The following is an 18,532-nucleotide window of genomic DNA, read 5'->3' as shown; positions in this document are numbered from 1 at the left end:
AGGAATAAGATTAAACAACTTCACAATATCAATATCAATTATGAATAACTAGAGAGCTGTCACTCTGGTTGTTAACTACATGTGAAGAATGTTTTTCACTATACCACTGCCATCTGATAAAAGGGTTCAGTTCTCTAGTATAACTTCTCTCTGTGTTCGTTTTCTGTTAAAATGAAATGTTAATACTTCTCTTATATGTGAATTGTGAAGGAAAAATATGTTCATGGCAGAAGCCATGTAGTCACTTGAAGAGGCAGTTGTAAGCAATGGTTTGGTTAGTATTAAAGGGTTGACAATCTCAGCATGAGTAAAGTTATGACAAGTTTTCAAAATGGTAATTTAGTAAAATTATTGTGTTCGCTTCACAAACGTTTTTATTATAAACAGTGAAAGAATATTAAATTTCATGAAAGTTTTGGAACCTCATAAGCAGTGTAGTGACTTTCTGATGCAAACTAGAAAAACTTGCTTTATGAGATATTTTAATGAAGATTTTTGGACAAGTTATAACGTTTAGAGTGTTTTTGTTTTTTTTTCAAAGGACTTATCTATTTGTTCATAGTGAATTGTCTTTTCTGATAATGTGAAGCAACTGAATGCTCCTGAAGATTAGGGTTTGTTTTTGTTTGCTTGTTATAACTTTACTAGCAGGAATATTATGAGTATTCGGAGACCATCAGGTTTTAACTCCTTCACAGAAGGAAAAATCCTCTGCTATAAAAACTGAATAATCATGTAGTCCCTTTATGGGTATGATGAATATTGTCTTGCATTTAGTAAGAAAGAGGTGCTTCAAAGCTCTAATATGTATGGAGTTGATTACAGTGAAGAGACTTAAAAGATGCTAGGGCTAACTACCTCACCATGAACTATCTACAAAAATTCTGTGTGTGAAGTAAATCCAAACTTTTTCCTTATAAAATTGATCTAGTGGTGTGAGAATGTGAGTCCATCTGGGAGATTTTCAGTTTAGATAACAGAAACATGATAAGTATGATTTGTAGAGAAAGAATATCAAGATTTAAAATATTTATTTCTCAAATATTTGATTTGAAAGCTTTATATCTGAATGTAAGGCTGCTGGGAGAAAATCCAGGTCATAGCCACTGTTTTTTGCATTTTAATGGTGGATGTGAAAAATTACTCCAATTTATGTGCACCCAATACAGACATACATTTGAATCAGCCATTTGAGTGAAGATGGCCTTCATAAATGATTTCAGTGATTCCTCAGCCTTCTATGAGAACAACAGAAATATAAGACCTGAAACAGCTTTTATAAGTAGATTCTGATTATCATAAGTTGGCTGCTATCAAAATAATATAGGTAACTTCATAATGTGTAGGTTTCTCTGTAAGTAGTGCCTGCTATTTATTTCTCTATAACTGTTTGATAGAGCAAATTCTGTGCTACAAAACATTTTTTCAACAGTCACTCCTATTAGTCATGTATTTTCACAAGCGATGTATGCTGTGCTTGTAAATATAGCCTTTTAGCAGTTTTTAGATTTTCTACAAAAATCAGGATACCAACCAATCACAAGTTTAATAGAATTGATTTTAGAAAAGCTCCAGTACCTCAACTAAACTTTTCTGTCATTACTTGATAATTTTTGTCCAAAAAAAACAACCCCCAAAGCTATTACCCGTTATAATCGTTCTTGCTCCTTACAGCCTTAGGACTTGAGATCTACTTATTATATTGATAAGGTTGCTGAGCTATAAAGATCTGCAACTAGTACTACAAGTGCATGAGAAAATTTGGCACTCATCATATAGTCCCACACTTTTTCCTGTCCATACCTACTCTCTCTTGTGAGATTTGACTCCCATTTATGTACTTCCTAAACAAAGGCAGTACCTTCCTAAGCATTTCTAAGATCTCCCTATTGCTCTGAATCTACTACCAGGATGTTAGTGTATTTACTAATTTTAATAATAGTATTGTAATTTTAGCTTTACTAATTTCTCACAATATACACAACATCTTCTTTTAGTTAACAATTTGAAATGCTAAGTGGCTTTAAGAAAAGTCCATATTCTCTACTTCTAGCTGCATTTTCTGCCTTTCTACAAATATAGCGCACAAGCAGAGTCTCTTCCAGCATTTGAAATACAGACATTTAAACCATCCCCGCATTACACACAGAATGAGTGAGAATTTTGACATGGTATCTTTGAAACTGGTATCCTTTTTCCTGTGATTTTTTTTTTTTTTTTTTTTTTTTTTAGGAATTATACTTTCTTTTTGCCAGACACTGCAAGAAAAAATGTATAATTTTGCATGCCTTATCAGTTATTCTAAGCACATATTCAAACAGCATCAGCACTTGCTTTAAAAGGTTATGCACAAAAATTTATTGTAAGTTTTCTGTTGTACTTCATTTATATTCATGTTTCATATGAAACATAACAGCTTTCATTTTCACAAGAGGAAGCACCTCATGGAACTGCTTCTCAGAAGATTTCACAAAAGGATGACAGAAAGAAAAATATATGCCCTTAAAGATATGACTCTTCTCAACATCTCTAAGAATCACTGGAATACTAACTTGCTGCTCATTCTGCCAGCTGTTAGGTTAGTTAACTGGTTTTTTGTCACTTGCACACTGTTGCAGAATTTCTTTTATATCTTGCCTTAAATAAAAACTGCATTATTGCAGACTAAATATTTAAAGAGGAAAAATGTTTGCAAGCAAGAAGAAAGTCTTAGAAAACATTTAAAGTAATAAATAAAAAAAGCTTTATCATATAAATTGTTTGAGTAGTTTTAGTCATTCAGTATACTTCTATTATGTTCCTATTGTTATGTTAATTAGTAGACTATCTCAGTATGAAATCACATTATTTCAACTAGGATTAAAATACTCTGGTTACATAAGCTTGCTTATAAGTGGAGCCTGAACCTTCCTTCTGCCATAAACTATGAGAGCATTTTACCTGAAACTGAAAAATTTTTCTGCTGTTTGAGGATGCATGCAAACAATTTTGTTTAACTTTATTTACTTAAGCCACTATTTTTTTTTTATGCTACCTTATAGACATGTCAATCTCCTGTTAGTTTTGAATTTTAGCAATTGCTACTGGGCGAATATTCTTGGCAAACAAATCTAATTCTTTCTATTGCTCATAAATTTATTGTTCTAAGTATTCTGTATGATCATTTAACAGTTCTGATTGGCATTTCATGGTGAAATTCTCCTCTGGAATTTATGTACTGAATTTAGACTGACCTTGCTGACATAAAATGACAACCTTTCATTTAAATACCAGTGAATTCAAGTTATAACTAAACTTTCTTGTAGTGGAAAATGTGGAACTTAACTATTTTCTCACTTAGGAGTGTTTTGTTGGTTCATATTACTGAAATTCAGATTCAAAGATAAAAGGTGGAATATGTGTGACCAAAAGATAAATGTATTCTGAGATTCACTGTGTTGTTTTTCAGCCTTCAAATTTTAAATGATTTCCTGAAATTTTATAAAAACTGATTTAAAGATAACTAGCTGTTCAGGAATATTTCTAAGAAGATATTAGTTTAGAGCCTTTTCTATATCTCAGGAGTATTTGTTAAGATACACTTTTCATCCTGAGCAATTGCCAGCTATGCTATTTAACAAAAACTTGTGAAGTAAAAATAAAACTACACTGTAATAATAAGCTAAAACTGTTTCAGCAAGTGCTTCAGATAATTAATTCAAAGAACATTTTCCTTTCCTTAGCTGCAGCTAAGACTTTGTAATCGCAGAATAGCCTGGGTTGGAAGGGACCTCAAGGATCATAAATCTCCAATGCCTCTGCCAGGCAGGGCCACCAACCTCCCCATTTACTAGACCAGGTTGCACTGGGTCCTATCCTACCTTGAACACCTCCAGGTGTTATCAGTCTCTTTGGTGAACTGACAGTATTAAAATGAATCACAAAGAGATTGTCTATGCATTTCTCTTCAGCCTGTAATAACTGGTGACATGATGTGGTCCAGGGGGTAAAAATTCCATTTTGCTTGCTCTTTCTGTATGATCTGTGACTTCAACTCCCCACCCCAACAAAAAAATAAGGGAGGATGGGGGGGAAGGAAGGAGTACCTTAATTATTATTATTTACACTAATTATGGTGACAAGTATATCAAATTAGTGAGGAACTTATATCAACAGAGTAAAAGGATTTCAAAGACAATGAAAACATAATCCAGTTGAAAAGTAATTGGTGTGTTAAGATACCCGCAGTCTTCACCAGCAGCACAATATTCAGAGAGCCTGTGTCTGCTGCCTGATTGCATTCAAGAGCTGGGGTACTAGAGTTATTAGAATAGCATTGAAATATAGCGGTGTCTGCCAAGTCCTTTAATAAAGGGGCTACAGTTTTAATAGAAAAAAAAAAAGGAAGCACTCTAATCTTGAGAATTATCTAGCACCCTTGTACCTTTCATACCTTTCAGAGCTGTACTATAGGAAGGGATAGTTACTTCTCTAGTAGGCTGAGGTGCATACAAATATTTCCTGCAACTCAATTTCCTCAATCATACATTATTCTGGATGAAGTGTAACAGTTCAATAGCTTCTAGGACTTGGCACTATAACAAGGACTGTAGTCATTCATATGTGTGTTACATCAAGAAGATGTGTATCATGAGGATGATTAATACATCATTCATGGTACCAATGAAAGGTCAGTCATAGATCACAATGAATCCTTGTGCCAGCAGTAAAATGCATAATATTTACATTTTAATAAGAGAATGTTTAATAAACACATAGAATTTGCTGGTAGCAGTACCCTGTTGTACGGTTAGTCCATGAGGACAATAATGCGTTTTCCAGTATGGACTGTTGAAGATGCAACAACAAAGAAACAAATACTTATGGAATTCATTTATCTGTCCTTACAACTAAAGTGTTTTTATAAGAGAAATAATAAAATAAATAAATAAAAAATAAAAAAATCTGTATCAGCTTGGAATATTTTTAGTTTAATTTTTTTGAATCCCCCAACTATTCCAGAAATATCAGAATTTCTTCTTCCCTGTGAGGAACCAGTTCCTTCATAACAACATACGTGAAGTATATATTCAACTTCATTAATTTTTGTCTATAGGGATATTTCAAAGTAAGTTTGTTTGTTTGTTTCCTCAATTATAGTAAAATAAGTAAATGGTTATAAATCATATGAACAAGAAAGGAATGGTGGTGGGTTTTTTTGTTTTGTTTTTGTTTTTTTCTGGGTTGTTAAGCAATATTTGCTGTCAGTCTCAAGATGGATTCTCAGTATTTTTTTATTGAAAATAGAGCAAGGTGCTATGTTTCTCTTCCTTCATCTGTTATTGGAGACCTATGAAACCTGTTAAACTTTATCAGCTTGTTAATTTTCCTGTGTCTTAGTATTTGTGTGACATGTTGCACACAAGATTTTGAAGTGCAGTTGAGACAGTACCATAATAAAAAAGATAAATAAAAAGAAAAGCAGGACGATTTATAGTCTGAAGTCTGGCCCTTATTGTCCTGTCTCAAGTGCATTCAAAATCTTGAAACCATTTCATTCAGAAAGTGTTCAGATCAGAGACATAGATTAAAATATAACAATCCAAGCAAAGCCAGAATGCAAGCATGTCTGTATCTTACCTCCCTCATACCCCAATGTTATTTCATCTTCTCTGAAATTTTGGAACTAACAATTAAATCTCCCAACTGTCCATTTCTATTCTCCCAGGTACAGTGCATTAAGCTGCTGTACATGGAATTTGATTAGTTTAATATGCTCAAATCTTCTTTGAAAAAATGATTATTGATATTCTAACCACATTTGAATTAAATATAATTTAATGCATTAAATATAGAATAAGTTTTTTGTTCCATTTAAAAACCAAAACATTGATATTTGTGTTCTGTGAAATGTCATTATGCAACATACTGATGTATGCAGCATAAAACCTTGGGCTGTATACTCACAGATATTATTTTTATGTGTTGATTTTATTTATATATTTGGCCATAAGAACAGCTCATCAAACAATTTTGATATTTTTGTTTAGGGTATCCATTTTTTTTAACATTGAGGAAAAAAGTCAAGTGAAATAGAAAATTATTTTCAATTAAGATACCAGAGTTTGTCTTTCTTTAATCCCACACAGTGCTGTGAGAAGTATCAGACCTTCAGTTCTCTGTTGATCAAAGACTCGCATTCAAAAGCACAATATATGTGTTGTGCATCCAGTTTTTGTGACTTCTGTACAGCCATAGAGTGTCTTTATACATTTATCACCAGTCCATGGTCCAAATCAGTGGATTTATCAGAGCTGTCTGTGGCTCTTCAGCCATTCCCTCACACTGAAAGCACAAAGAGAGAGAATGAAGATTTAGTCTGTTCTTCTGCATGCCTTGGTGTAGTCCAAGATAACAGTCAGAAAACAGAAGTTTTTTTCCAGAATCTTGCTATATGCTTAAGCAAAGAGGAAAAAGATCGATTTTCAAAAGGAGGAATTGTGCAGAAGGTCTAAATAGAGAAGGGAAAGAAATACTTTGCAGGTCCAAAACACAGTGCTGAACAGACTTCTGTGAAGGGGAGTTAACTCCATTCCAACTAAACATAAGAAATGACTAAAAACTCTTTGGCAGATGAGAAAGACACTGCTGTAACACGATCAACAAATCACTGAGAATTCAAAACATCCCCATAGGATGAAGAACACATAGAGTGTTTGATTTTGAATCTGCTTATGAGTTCTTTAACCATGCTTTAATGATTTCAGATTTTCTTTAACCTCTAATGATTCAAGGAATGAGATTGTTCCACATAAAAGAAGCAAAGATATGTGCTACTGAACTTAGATGGAAAGGGATTCATAGCACAGAAAGAAAAAGTCCACTAATCTTTCTTCAAATCACAACACGTGGCATTTGACTTGGCAGTTCCCTAGAGAGCGGAGTGAAGCATTACTGAACACCTCAGCAAAATCATGGCTTAGATGATTTTCAGTGGTATTGTCCTGATCCTTTAGGCAAGAAGGTAATAAGGTAATGAAACTGACAGCTTCATCAAAGACAGATGTTGTTTAAATTACATGCGTAGCTTTTGAGACAAAGAAGTAACAGAGAACAGTTGGCATTCTACCTCTTTGAAACAGAGGATAGGGCAGCTGAGAAGAATGAACTGTAAGGGAAAAGAATGAACTGGGAAGCAGATTGAAATAATTCCTATTGAAAATAATTATTCCTCTTTGATAAAATACACAGAGAGAAGTAACATAAATATACCAACTGCTAAAAACTATGAGAAAATAAGAAGGAGGAATACTAAGAACAGAAGAAGTGTTGATCAGAACAGTAGTCAAAAAGGCAATTCTCACTAATCTACATGAGAACTGTTGTAAATACTTGTACCATAAAATATCAATAACATGGCTGAAAAAATGGGAAATTTGAATTTACAGTGTAGGATGTGAAAATGAATACTGTGATGAAGAAATATGAAAATAAGGAAGATTGGTGGCTGTGTATGTGGTTAACACTCCTAGAAATGGTGGTGAAAAGCAAAGAAAAACAGGAGGGATGTAGTGAGGAAGTGTGTTGGAACAGTATTCATTAATTCAAATAGTAAATTCAAAGAAATTTTGTGGGATGTCTTTTTGGCCAAAATTCATTTTGAAAAGGGATAATATCATTTTGAAATTGCATCCTATGGAAACAAAAGTTATCAGCAAAGCTTCACCTAACTTGTCAAGCAACTATATTAAATGTACATTGGGATAGAAAAACATTAAAGATATGGGAAAAGATCAGTTACAGATGGAAAAACTGAATAATGTTCTTTGTATAATACATATCTTCAATATCTAATAGTACTATGCTGGGCTGTAATTTTACAAAACTGTTGAAAATAAGTTATTCTTCTAAAATAGATTTGCTCCCCCGAAAAGTTCAGAAAGTAAACACAGACCTCTAAGACAACTGAATAACTGAATATTTCTTTTGACCTAACACTGCAGATCACGCACACACACACACACACACACACACACACATACACACAAAAAAAAAAAAAAAAGTGTGGAGGGTCATAAACTAGCAGTCAAACTTGCAAATAGTGAAGGATGTTGGATCAGATCATCTTGTGGCGAGATCATTTGTTTTGCTAAAATGCTAAAATGGAGAATTGTATAAAAGAAGGTGAAAAGACAACATAGATGTCTGGTATTTGAATGTCCTCAGAGATGGTTACTTACACATGAATCCAGACTACATAAGCTTTGACCCAGCAATACTGCATGTACTTCAGTAACAAGTCAGAAATGATGATAATTGAGGTCTGCAGTTTGGTAGATTGCTCATGACCATTCTACACCCATAGATACAACCACAGTACTGATTAGGCTTCATGAAAGACTGTCACCCTTCTTGAATCGTTTTAACATAATTATACTTCTTCAGCTACCATTTGCACAGTCTGGACAAAGGCAATTTAAATGCATTTCCTATAAATGGACAATTTTCATAGGTATTGGATGTGCTCTTGAACATTTAAAGTTCAACATATTTGTGATCAGATGGATTTACAATTTTGTGCTTGCTAGGGAGCTTTGGTGAATGTATTAAAATTCAGGCTTTTATTCTCTGTAACTGTTCATTAGTATAAACCAGAGAAAGAGTAAAGTGAATGTGTGTGAAAGATATATTTCTCAATATTGCTTTTATTTTTACTGTGTTTTTTTCCCTAACAACACTTTTCACATTTTTTTTTAATATTTTCTTCATTTTTTTTTTATCATTGAAGGGCAAAATTTTTGTGTTTGTGTGTATATGTGCATATACACAAGTACATCTTCAGACATTTTAGGTTAAGATTAAAAAAGATAAATTCAAAGCATCTTGAGTAGCAGAAACAACAACCACTTATAAATAATTTTAATAAACTGCTCAAACAAACAGTATACATAACAAATGTTTGAGAAAGAGACAGTATGTATCACTTTATTTGATTTTGCAAAGTACTCAGAGCTACCTTTTTGGATAGAATATGTACAGAATATGAAAGAGAACAAATCATGGCTCTCACTGCAAATAGGTTCTAATTATTAGCTACTTGTGAATAGCTCCTTGGCCTTGAATCAGGTTTGAATTCCCATGTTTATACTGACTGACATGTTGCTTTAAAGTAAGCCTGTGAATGTTACATTATTTTACCACACCTATTAGAATTAGAAATAATTACATAGTAATTATTTCTACAAGGATTGCCATTTCTTAGAATGAGTAGACACATTTATTCACTCTGAACTGAATATTTTCACAGTTCTATACTGTAATGCTGAGAAAGATCTTCAGAAAACACTAGATAATCATTAGTCCCAGTGAGTGTATTTTAAGCTTAACTTTTACTAAGTAGATAAAGAAAACAATAACAACAGCAAACACTTAGGTTAATGCCAAATACTAGATAGATTTCTTTGTATTACTGAACAAAAAGTAGTTGTGCTGGTTGAAGCTTAGATTTGGTCAGGTTTATTCTTTTGATTTCAGGCATAACAAGGAAAACAAAATTGGCCTAGCTAGCAAAATTATTTTTTTCATCTCTTTGAGGCAGTTTTAGTTTTAATTTCAAGGTATAAAGCTAACTAATTAGCTAATTTCAAGCTAAAAAGCTAACTGTTGACCTTTGACATCAAAGGTGAAAGTTGGTGGTGTGGCAGTAAAAGTTGAACCTACCCACCAGTATTCTGTAACATTTGTTGCTGTGTAACAGGTAAGAGATGGCAGCAGAGGGGTGGTCTTACAAAATGCCATCTGAGTGCGTGTGAAGCAAAGGTAGCCATCTGGGAGAGGTGAGGGGTGACAATTATAGAAATAATAGTGCACATGAGAGGAGAGGCTTTCTTGGAAGGAATCAGACTCTTCAGGAGTGTCAGTGGTTTAACTCATACTAACAGAAAAAACAGATTAGTGCTTTGTTCTTAATATTCCTCTCTACTCTTACATTATATTTCTGATCTACTAAACTATGTAACTTCATATGATAATATCATATGGAATTCATCTTGATATATGAATGCGTTAAAGAGCATGATATGGAGTTCTAAATGTTTTGTTGCCTTTTTCAGTTAAATTGAGTCTTGACTGATAGTTGCCTTTACCTTCTTTAGGTGTCATAGATCTCTAAGCTTCAATAAATTTTAGAGCCTAAACATTAATTTTAATACCAGAATGAAAGCTCTAATTCTGCTTCATTAAAACTGTGAAAGGTATATCATGTGTTAATGGTAATTACAAAACGATGTCCTATCTGTATAGGCTTTCGAACAGTGAAATCTTAACCCCATGGTACTTGTTACTTTTGAAAGAAAAAAATTTCCTTGCATCTATTGGGGTGTACTGCTGAAGGGGTGCCACAATTATCTCAGTGCCAAGAGCCCCTTACCTCAGCTCATGACCTAAACGGTTACTCTGCTGGTGGGTGGTTTGCAGGATTCTGTCATACACAAGGACATGGAGACTCAATTTTCTAAAACTTACATTTACTACTGGCTACCACAAATCACTACAAGCAATCACACTATGAATAAGAAAGTGAGCATGAATGTAGATAACAAGCTAGTAAAGATATTACCGGGAACAAGTACATTCATGTAGTAGATGCTAAGGGAATAGTACTAACTAATAAGATCAACAATTACTCGTAGTAGGAGGGCAATTGGATGTGGTAAAATCAGTGATATAACAGCAAATATAGAACAGTATTATAGATTCTACCTTTAATAAGTATAGATTGTATCAAAGGCTATATATTCTATCAAAGCTGTGGCAGTGAATATATTATTATCTATTACAAATGCATTGTTGCTATAACAATGACTATATTTATGACAGGTAATACTTGTCGTGATTGTAAGTACAGTATGTATGATTTATGTATATATTACAAAAAAATTGTTGGTGTGAAGTGCATCAAACAGACCCCAGACACATGAAAGTGTCCAATCAACCTCAAGATGGTCTAATTATGGAAAGCAATCTCAGAAGAGATTGATCCCTAGAAGTGGGCTTGTGAGTGGGACCAAAGAAATAACAAAAAGTCTCAGTTCAAAGAAGATCAATATGATGGAGCTGGGAGTCAGGTAGATATTCCAACAAATGATTGGTTTTGATTTATGAAGAACTGTTCATGCTGCACAGTAAAAACAGAGATAGGTTTCATTTTGAGGGCATAGGACACCACTCTTACAGGTAACTAATGCTTTTATTTTCTTGCTTTTTTTTTTTTTAATTTTTTTTTTTTTTCTGTCTGCCTTCAGAGACAGCCAATACATGAAACTGTTTGTTTATTTTTTTGTTTTTTCTCAAAGCAATTCCCACTTTCTCAGATGGCAAGCTGTTCCTCTGTTTCCTGCTTTTTTTTATGCCTGTGGTTCTTAGGATGCCTTCTGCACCTGTCAGACTTGCCCCTGGATCCCAGGCCAAGCTCCAATGCCAGAGGTCTAGTTCCCAGTCCAGCAGATGTTTTTTCCAGTCATTGTTTACCTTTTATGCCACTATGCTGTCAATACATAGCCAGGTTATGTCCCTAACCACTCCCATTGCCCCACCAGAACCACAGCTGAAACCAGTGCAGCTGCTGCTGATGGGAATTTGCACTCTTCCACTTGCAGAGTAGTGGATGGCAGGGGAGAGGACTGGTTTGAAGACTTGACAAATATCACTTTTTTTTTTTTTTTTTTTTTAAATATTTCTAGAATCATAGAATCACAAGGTTGGAAAGGACCTACAAGATTACCTAGTCCATTCATCCTCCCATTACCATTGCTACCACAAGCTGCTAAACCATATCTTGTAGCTCCTCATCCAGATGCCTCTTGAATGCTGCCAGGGATGGTGACTCCATTACCTCCCCTTCTGTGCCAGAGCAGCTCTTAGCAGCATATTACTGCAGTTGCCCTGGAGCAATGAGCTTGTAGATCCCATACTTACTAGATTATATGACAGCCATGACTTAAGAATGCTTATCTGAATTGACAAAGACACAGTCTTTTCTGTTTACAACTAGTGACTATGGCAGCAACAGGTCATCAAATGACTTCCTGACATTGTGAATGCAGAGTTAATTTGTTGATAGCTCTGCCAAAAAGGTTTCTTTTTGCTCTTCGCAATACAGGAGAGAGCAGTGCCAAAATGTGACTGATGTGTTTTTTTCGGTGGAAGCTGTGGTTTAGGCTCTCTTAACTTCTCTTGCATGCTCCTGTTTCAATCATTTTTATTTTCTAAATGAGGCAGAAAGCAGATTCTTTTTGCAGTTGCCATAACAACTGTCAGAAACATCAGTAATGTGGTCAAAACTCCATGCCTCTCTTGTTAAGAAGATCCCTTGGCTAGCAAGTGCTTGCTCCACTCACTCTGCTTCTTTACATTTTGTCTACACCAATAGTAATCCTGTCAGGAGAGACCAGTGTGCATCTGCTTGAAAAGCAGCCTCTGCTCCAGGACTCAGAGCATCCTTGCTCATTTTGAGAGGATGCATCCCATTTTACTTTTTTGTTCCGCAATAGTAGAAGTGGTGTGGCAGTAGAGGCTGAACATTTCCACCAATATTCTGTTACACTTTGTTGTCATGCAACAGATTGCAAAAAGGGCACCAGTCTGACAAAATAGTGTCTGACATGAAAGTGCATGTGTAGTAAAGGGGCGTCATTGAGTTCTCTGTGAGATAAAACAACACCCACTGACATCCATAGATGCTTGTTGCATATTTATGGAGACCAAACAGTGGATGTGAGCTCAGTGGGGTGGTGGGTGGTGCATTTCAGCAGCAGTAACAGCAATGTGAAAGGCAAGCCACGTTCCAGACAGCCATGTACAACTATCATGCCATGATATGAAGAACATCTCAATTAGCTCATCCACGTTGATCAGTAGGTGGTTAGAATGGAGCTGAAAGTTTGCTCCATCAAATGGTGTTATTTTCCTCTTTGCATCTGTTGTAGTTCTCATGGAAATAAATGGAAGGACTCACTTCTGGAGTAACATTACCAACTTCTCTGAATCAGGGCTTGATAAACAGCACAACTTGTAAGCAGAATCAGAAATGCAATTATTAAATGTACAATATATAAATGTATACAAAAATTAGTAGCTTTTGCAACTACATTTTCTTACTACAGGAGTAAACTGTTGCCTTTTAAACAAAGAAAGCAGCTTTTAAACAAGAAATTCAAAAGCAGGTGGCATTGCAGGCTTTCAAGCTCACACATCTCTTGTTCCCTCAGAAGTTCTTTCCAGTATTTGCTGATTTTTTCTTCCCTCTCTGTTCACATTGTGATGTGATTATTATTGCATAATCACTGCAACACTTTTATCCTTCATGTATTTTAGTCTGAAGTGACTACCTTTTCTGGAACCTACAGAATTTGAAGATGCAGCAATGGGGAAAACTCCCAAGACTCAAATCATCACTCTGCAAATCCATCTCTTAATTTAAATTTGTTTTCAAAACTTCAGCATGTTATTTTATGCTATACCATGTGCAATGCTCTGTAATAGAACATCCAATTTTTTCTTGTTTCTCTTATGAGTCCTTAGCCATACAACAGGGGATTTTGGTCATTGTGAAAATACTAGAAAACAGAAAAACTGTGGGAAGGATTATGTGCCAAAATTGTGGATCCCTAGAAATAAGCAATATCTAGAAGAAAAACAACAAATCAGTCTTTGTGCTCCTAGGATGCTAAGCATCATTTGCAAATCTTATTTTGCAGGTCACTTAACACAGGACTTGTCCTTTTTACCCAGAGTAGTTAAAGAAATTACAAAGAAAAATCTTCCAGAGAGTTTTGAAGAAGTCAGCATCAATGAGGCATTAACACGAATTCCTTTGAATCTGTTTCCCCACTCTATCTCCCTGTTTAGGAGCCAGGGAATCTGCTAATGAAACTAGGGTAACAAACCAAAATAAAATAATGTTATAATATACATAGGAAAGTGGAACTTAGAGTTAGTTGTATGATTTTTGTTTTACTAATAGAAAAGCAATGAAGGGAATTATTTGGGATTCATCTGTGGGAGAGGTGAAGGGGTATTTTGAGCAGCTAGTTCCTGTATCACAAAGTTGTAATCCTAGCTCCTATTTCATTTAAGTGGGCAAACAACTCAGCATTTCATGAACTCTACTTCATAATAATAGGAAAGGCCAACAACATCCAAGTCTCAGAAAGCATTGTGAATTTGATTGCTTGTTCACCACAGGACAATTATCTCCATGGATAGTTCTCTGATGTCTTCAGCTTGTAATCCACAGAGTCAGAAGGATGGTGTGGACAGAATACAAAACACAACAAAAAATTTTATGTAAATCAAATTAGTAGAACTTTTCAGGATGACTAGTAAACCTATTCAGTAGGCCACATACATGAGAAGATACATACATATCACACAAATTAAATGTATATTGCAGTTTTAAAGCTTGGACAAGGTTACTGAATATGTGATTATTAGAACAAATGTGAAACTTGAAATAATTGCACAGTCTCTTACAGTATATACAAAAAGGTCTGAACAGCTATTTTCAAGTACGAACAAATGTGTGGGAACTGTCACAGTCACAGCCTAAACTGCTAATTGAGCGCCCAGGGAAAGGACCTGGTCAAACCTGGGAGCACAGGTGAAGGCAATTCACATGTGTGACTAGAAGGGGTGGAACCTAGCTGTATCTCCATGAGGCCTCATTTAAGGGCTGGCTGCCAGTGGGAAGGAAGCTTTTTCCTGCAAATCTGGAGTCTTCTGATGCACGTGAGCAATTTTCTTCTCTTTCTTTATAGCACCTTTCTATTGTACTGGTCCTTCTATTATCACACCTTTGTTGTGACACCTGGTTAATGATTTGATCTATCCAGATACTAAAACAAATAACCGTTGTGAGACAGGCTAGTTTTACCCTACTGATGATGTGTTGTGCTAGTAACAGTACACCAAAACATCACGAGGGGGAAAAAAAAAAGTTCATTTATACATAATCAAAAGAAACTTTTTGCTTTTACTTGTTTGTTGGTTTTTTTTGTTTGTTTGTTTTGGTTTTTTAAAGGAGAATGTTTAGTCTAAATATTTTAATAAATAGAATTCTTACTAGTATTGTTGTTCAGAATTCTTTTCTCTCCATGTGTGACTGACAAGTTAAATCTTCTGTGAAGTATAGGCCATTAAAAACAAAAGAATTTCCACAGCTGCAGAACACTGGGTATTGCAAATTACAGGTTAAATATAAATACAAAAATAAAAACTGTGGTGACTCATAACAGCAGTCACTACAAGGCAGTTTAGATTTTGTGGAGAAAGGAAAATACTGCAGACTCAACATTGTTTATATCAAAAAAATACCCCAAATATTTGGGATTTTCCATTGTTTTCTTCAGTTGCATATACAACAGGTGCACGTAGGTTGTATATACAAATATGAACATATGCACGCGCATACACACTCCTTTGTCAGTATGTGTCAGGGCATAAAGTACGTTCTACTATGGTGATGCTGAAAAATTAAAAACCTCTCCCTCATAAATACTATCAAAAATTGGGTAAAATTAGAATGACATAAAGTCTATTAATCTATCTTTCTGCTTTTGGCAGGTTCAGTTTTGGTCAGCCTTGTGAAAATTATACATTGTAGACTGGCATCTCCTTCAGCAGAAATCCAGGGGCGCTGGAAACTGTTACTAGAATGAAAGTGCCAAAGCTTGGTAAGTGTTGCTCTCAGTAGACTTTCTCACAATTCTCTTGGCCCAGAAAAACAGTTTCGAGCAATGGCTAGAAAATATATTGCCTTGGGATAAAGGCTTTAATAATGTATTTTCCTCAGAACATCTCTTTTGCATAACCTCTTCTACTAGGTAGCACATTTATTAAATTATGTTTACATTATTTTTGAACCTGCATCATTACAAGGCTCACAGATGCCCTACGCTTACAGATTACTTACTGAAAATACGGCCCATTCTTACAGACATTTTATCAGAATATGCCTGGTTTCTAGTCTAAGCACACTTCAGTCCCCCAGATTAGAAGATTTTAAAGTTTAATTGCCTTTGTATCTTGTTAACAAGAATGAAATACCTTCTTAGTTCTGCAGGACAAATTAATTCTACTCACATTCTATTTTGCATACAAGCAAGGCTTCTCAGGACCCTAGTGGTTTTTGCAACAGAAAAATGTTCCTGAAAATGCAGCTATTTTGTAAATAAAATGAACATTCAAAGTGACCAAAAAGCAAGTCTGGAAGTCTGGACTGCTTAAGTCTGTTTTAGTGCTATCACCTGTTATTCACAGCCATGAATCAGCAAATCTGAAAGGATTGTGTCTTTAATTCATTTATTTGCCTCCATTGCTCTTTCCTTGTTCTGTGTTCACAAACTGAATACTTCTCAGAAAGCTTCTGAAAAAAAAAAAAAAAAAAAAAAAAAAAAAAAAAGAAAAAGAGAAAAAAAAACCTCATTTACATTCAGATTTTGAAAGGGATCAGAGAAAGATGATAAGCTACCCATCTTATTCTCTGTTTCCTTTTCACATACTTAGATCCTGAAAGGATGAATCTGCCTTTTACAAGCTGGAATTTTCTATTGACTACTAGGGATTTTTCTGTTGGCCCTAATGGGGAAGATGTTGCGAATGATGGGTATTTGGGAGTCCAATGATTGTAACAATCAGGTGCATGTGTTTCTCGACTATCAGAGTAGGAGGAGAACTTGATAAAATCTGTGGGATATTAGCCATAAGAGTAAAAAAATAAGTTATTGTCAGTAATAGAAGTAAACAGGCACACAAACTTGTGTAAAAGATAAATAATTTATTCATAAATGTTTGTGTTTTTAATTTCACATAATCTTTGCAAGAGCAGAAATCTCAAATATGCATATTGATATTGAAATTATGATTTGAAACACTTAAGATTTGATTTTTTGTCAGTTCCTATAATACATCACAAAGCTGGAAATCCTAAGCATTTCTTCAAATCAGGCTCCACCGTATCAAACAAAGGATGAAAAAATATGTAGGATACAATAAAATCCTTATATGATTCAGCCTCACAAAGCCCAAAGTTCAGTGGATTTGCTGATGCAGCTATGTTGGTTAACATTTTCTAATCTAGACAAAGCATTCAGCTTTACTGCACTCTGCCTGTTGATGCACTGCACCTGGAAGAACAGGGTGAGAATGCTTTGTTTCTATAACCTTATACACGAAGCAAGAGTCAAGCACAGAAAATACCTACAGAGAAATTCTCAAGCTTGTATTTGTGTGTTTTCATTTATACTTGTTGATACTTGAATGTTTTCATGGCTACAAGTTTTAACAACATAGCTTAATCTAATTGTGTTGAAGGTATTTTATGTACATATACATATAGAAGTGTGGGTGGGTGGGGAAAAAAAAAAAAAAGAGAGAGAGAGAGGGCTAGGGATATTCTGCAGTGCAGTTTTACATATGGGCCTCTAAGAGCAGACAGAATGTTATTAGACCATGAAAGCACATTGGGCTGATTTATGGTTTCTGATCAAGGTTTCTGTGAAAATTACTCTGCATCACCAGCTCAAGGTGACTGTTACTATTAATGTGTGGAAAACGAATGAGATGGGGAAACCAATATCAGAGGAAGAAAAAGAGAAGCACCAAGCCAGTTTATATAGCACAAGCTTCTCATTTTGTTTTACAGTGCATAGAAGACTGTCATCAAAATGATTGCTTCAGGGCAGAAAAGGCAATTCTGGATAATTAGATCTTATAGCAGGCTTTCTTACATCCTGTATATAAGAACCATCAGGTATAATACTTTCATGCTATATGTCATCTTCTCCTCTGTCATGTAAACATTCTTAGAATGTCAAAAATGAATAACATTTTTTTCTCTGAAGATATTTTCCAGATGAGAGAAAATTCCTAGCATGACTTCACAGGAATCTCAGCAATCAGGACTATTTAATGTATTATCTGATTGCAATTTACATTTTGACCAGAATTACAATAAAAACATCATATTTTGTCCACAGTTCAGAGTCCTTTTTTTGCATGCTGTATCATGTGCTCATTTGAGATTTTTTTTAATTATCTTTTCACTTTCTGTTGAAAACAAACAAACAAAAAAAAATACGATAGTGTCATTTAAATACAAATGCACAATGCATATTTTTAAATTTCCTTCATTATTTCTATTCCAAAGTGCACCATAGCTATCATTTCCATATAGCTTATTTGTATGAAAGATATACTCACTGACACAATACTACTTATAATTTTCATTATTTTCTCTCTATTGTTTCAAATTGCCTGTGCTCTTATGGTTTTGGTTTTTTGTTTTTCTGTATTTCAAAGGGAAATAAGTATGAAAGGAAAAGAATCCAAAGTGAAATCACAACTGAGCCACGGAAAACTATTCAGGACATCTTAGGCTTCCATATGATTTTTAAAACCTTTCTGTAACATTTAACTTTTAGATTCTAAAATATAGTACATAGATGTGCAACATCCTACACATCTGTAGAATATAAGGTCTACCACACAGCTGGTT

General features: G+C 34.6%; 1 long non-coding RNA gene across 1 annotated transcript; it reads left to right on the top strand.

The window, feature by feature from the left end:
• Positions 1 to 15,596: 15,596 nt before the first annotated feature.
• On the top strand, positions 15,597 to 18,013 carry LOC107314981 (uncharacterized). The gene is made up of 2 exons (XR_014946880.1): positions 15,597 to 15,710; positions 17,681 to 18,013. It is a non-coding gene; the product is annotated as an uncharacterized LOC107314981 (long non-coding RNA).
• Positions 18,014 to 18,532: the final 519 nt, after the last annotated feature.

This window comes from Coturnix japonica, chromosome 5 (genome assembly GCF_054131305.1).
Source record: "Coturnix japonica strain WE chromosome 5, WE-NBRP24, whole genome shotgun sequence".
Lineage (NCBI taxonomy): Eukaryota > Metazoa > Chordata > Aves > Galliformes > Phasianidae > Coturnix > Coturnix japonica.
Note: the sequence above shows the minus strand (reverse complement) of the source record. Positions and strands in the feature narration are given on the sequence as shown.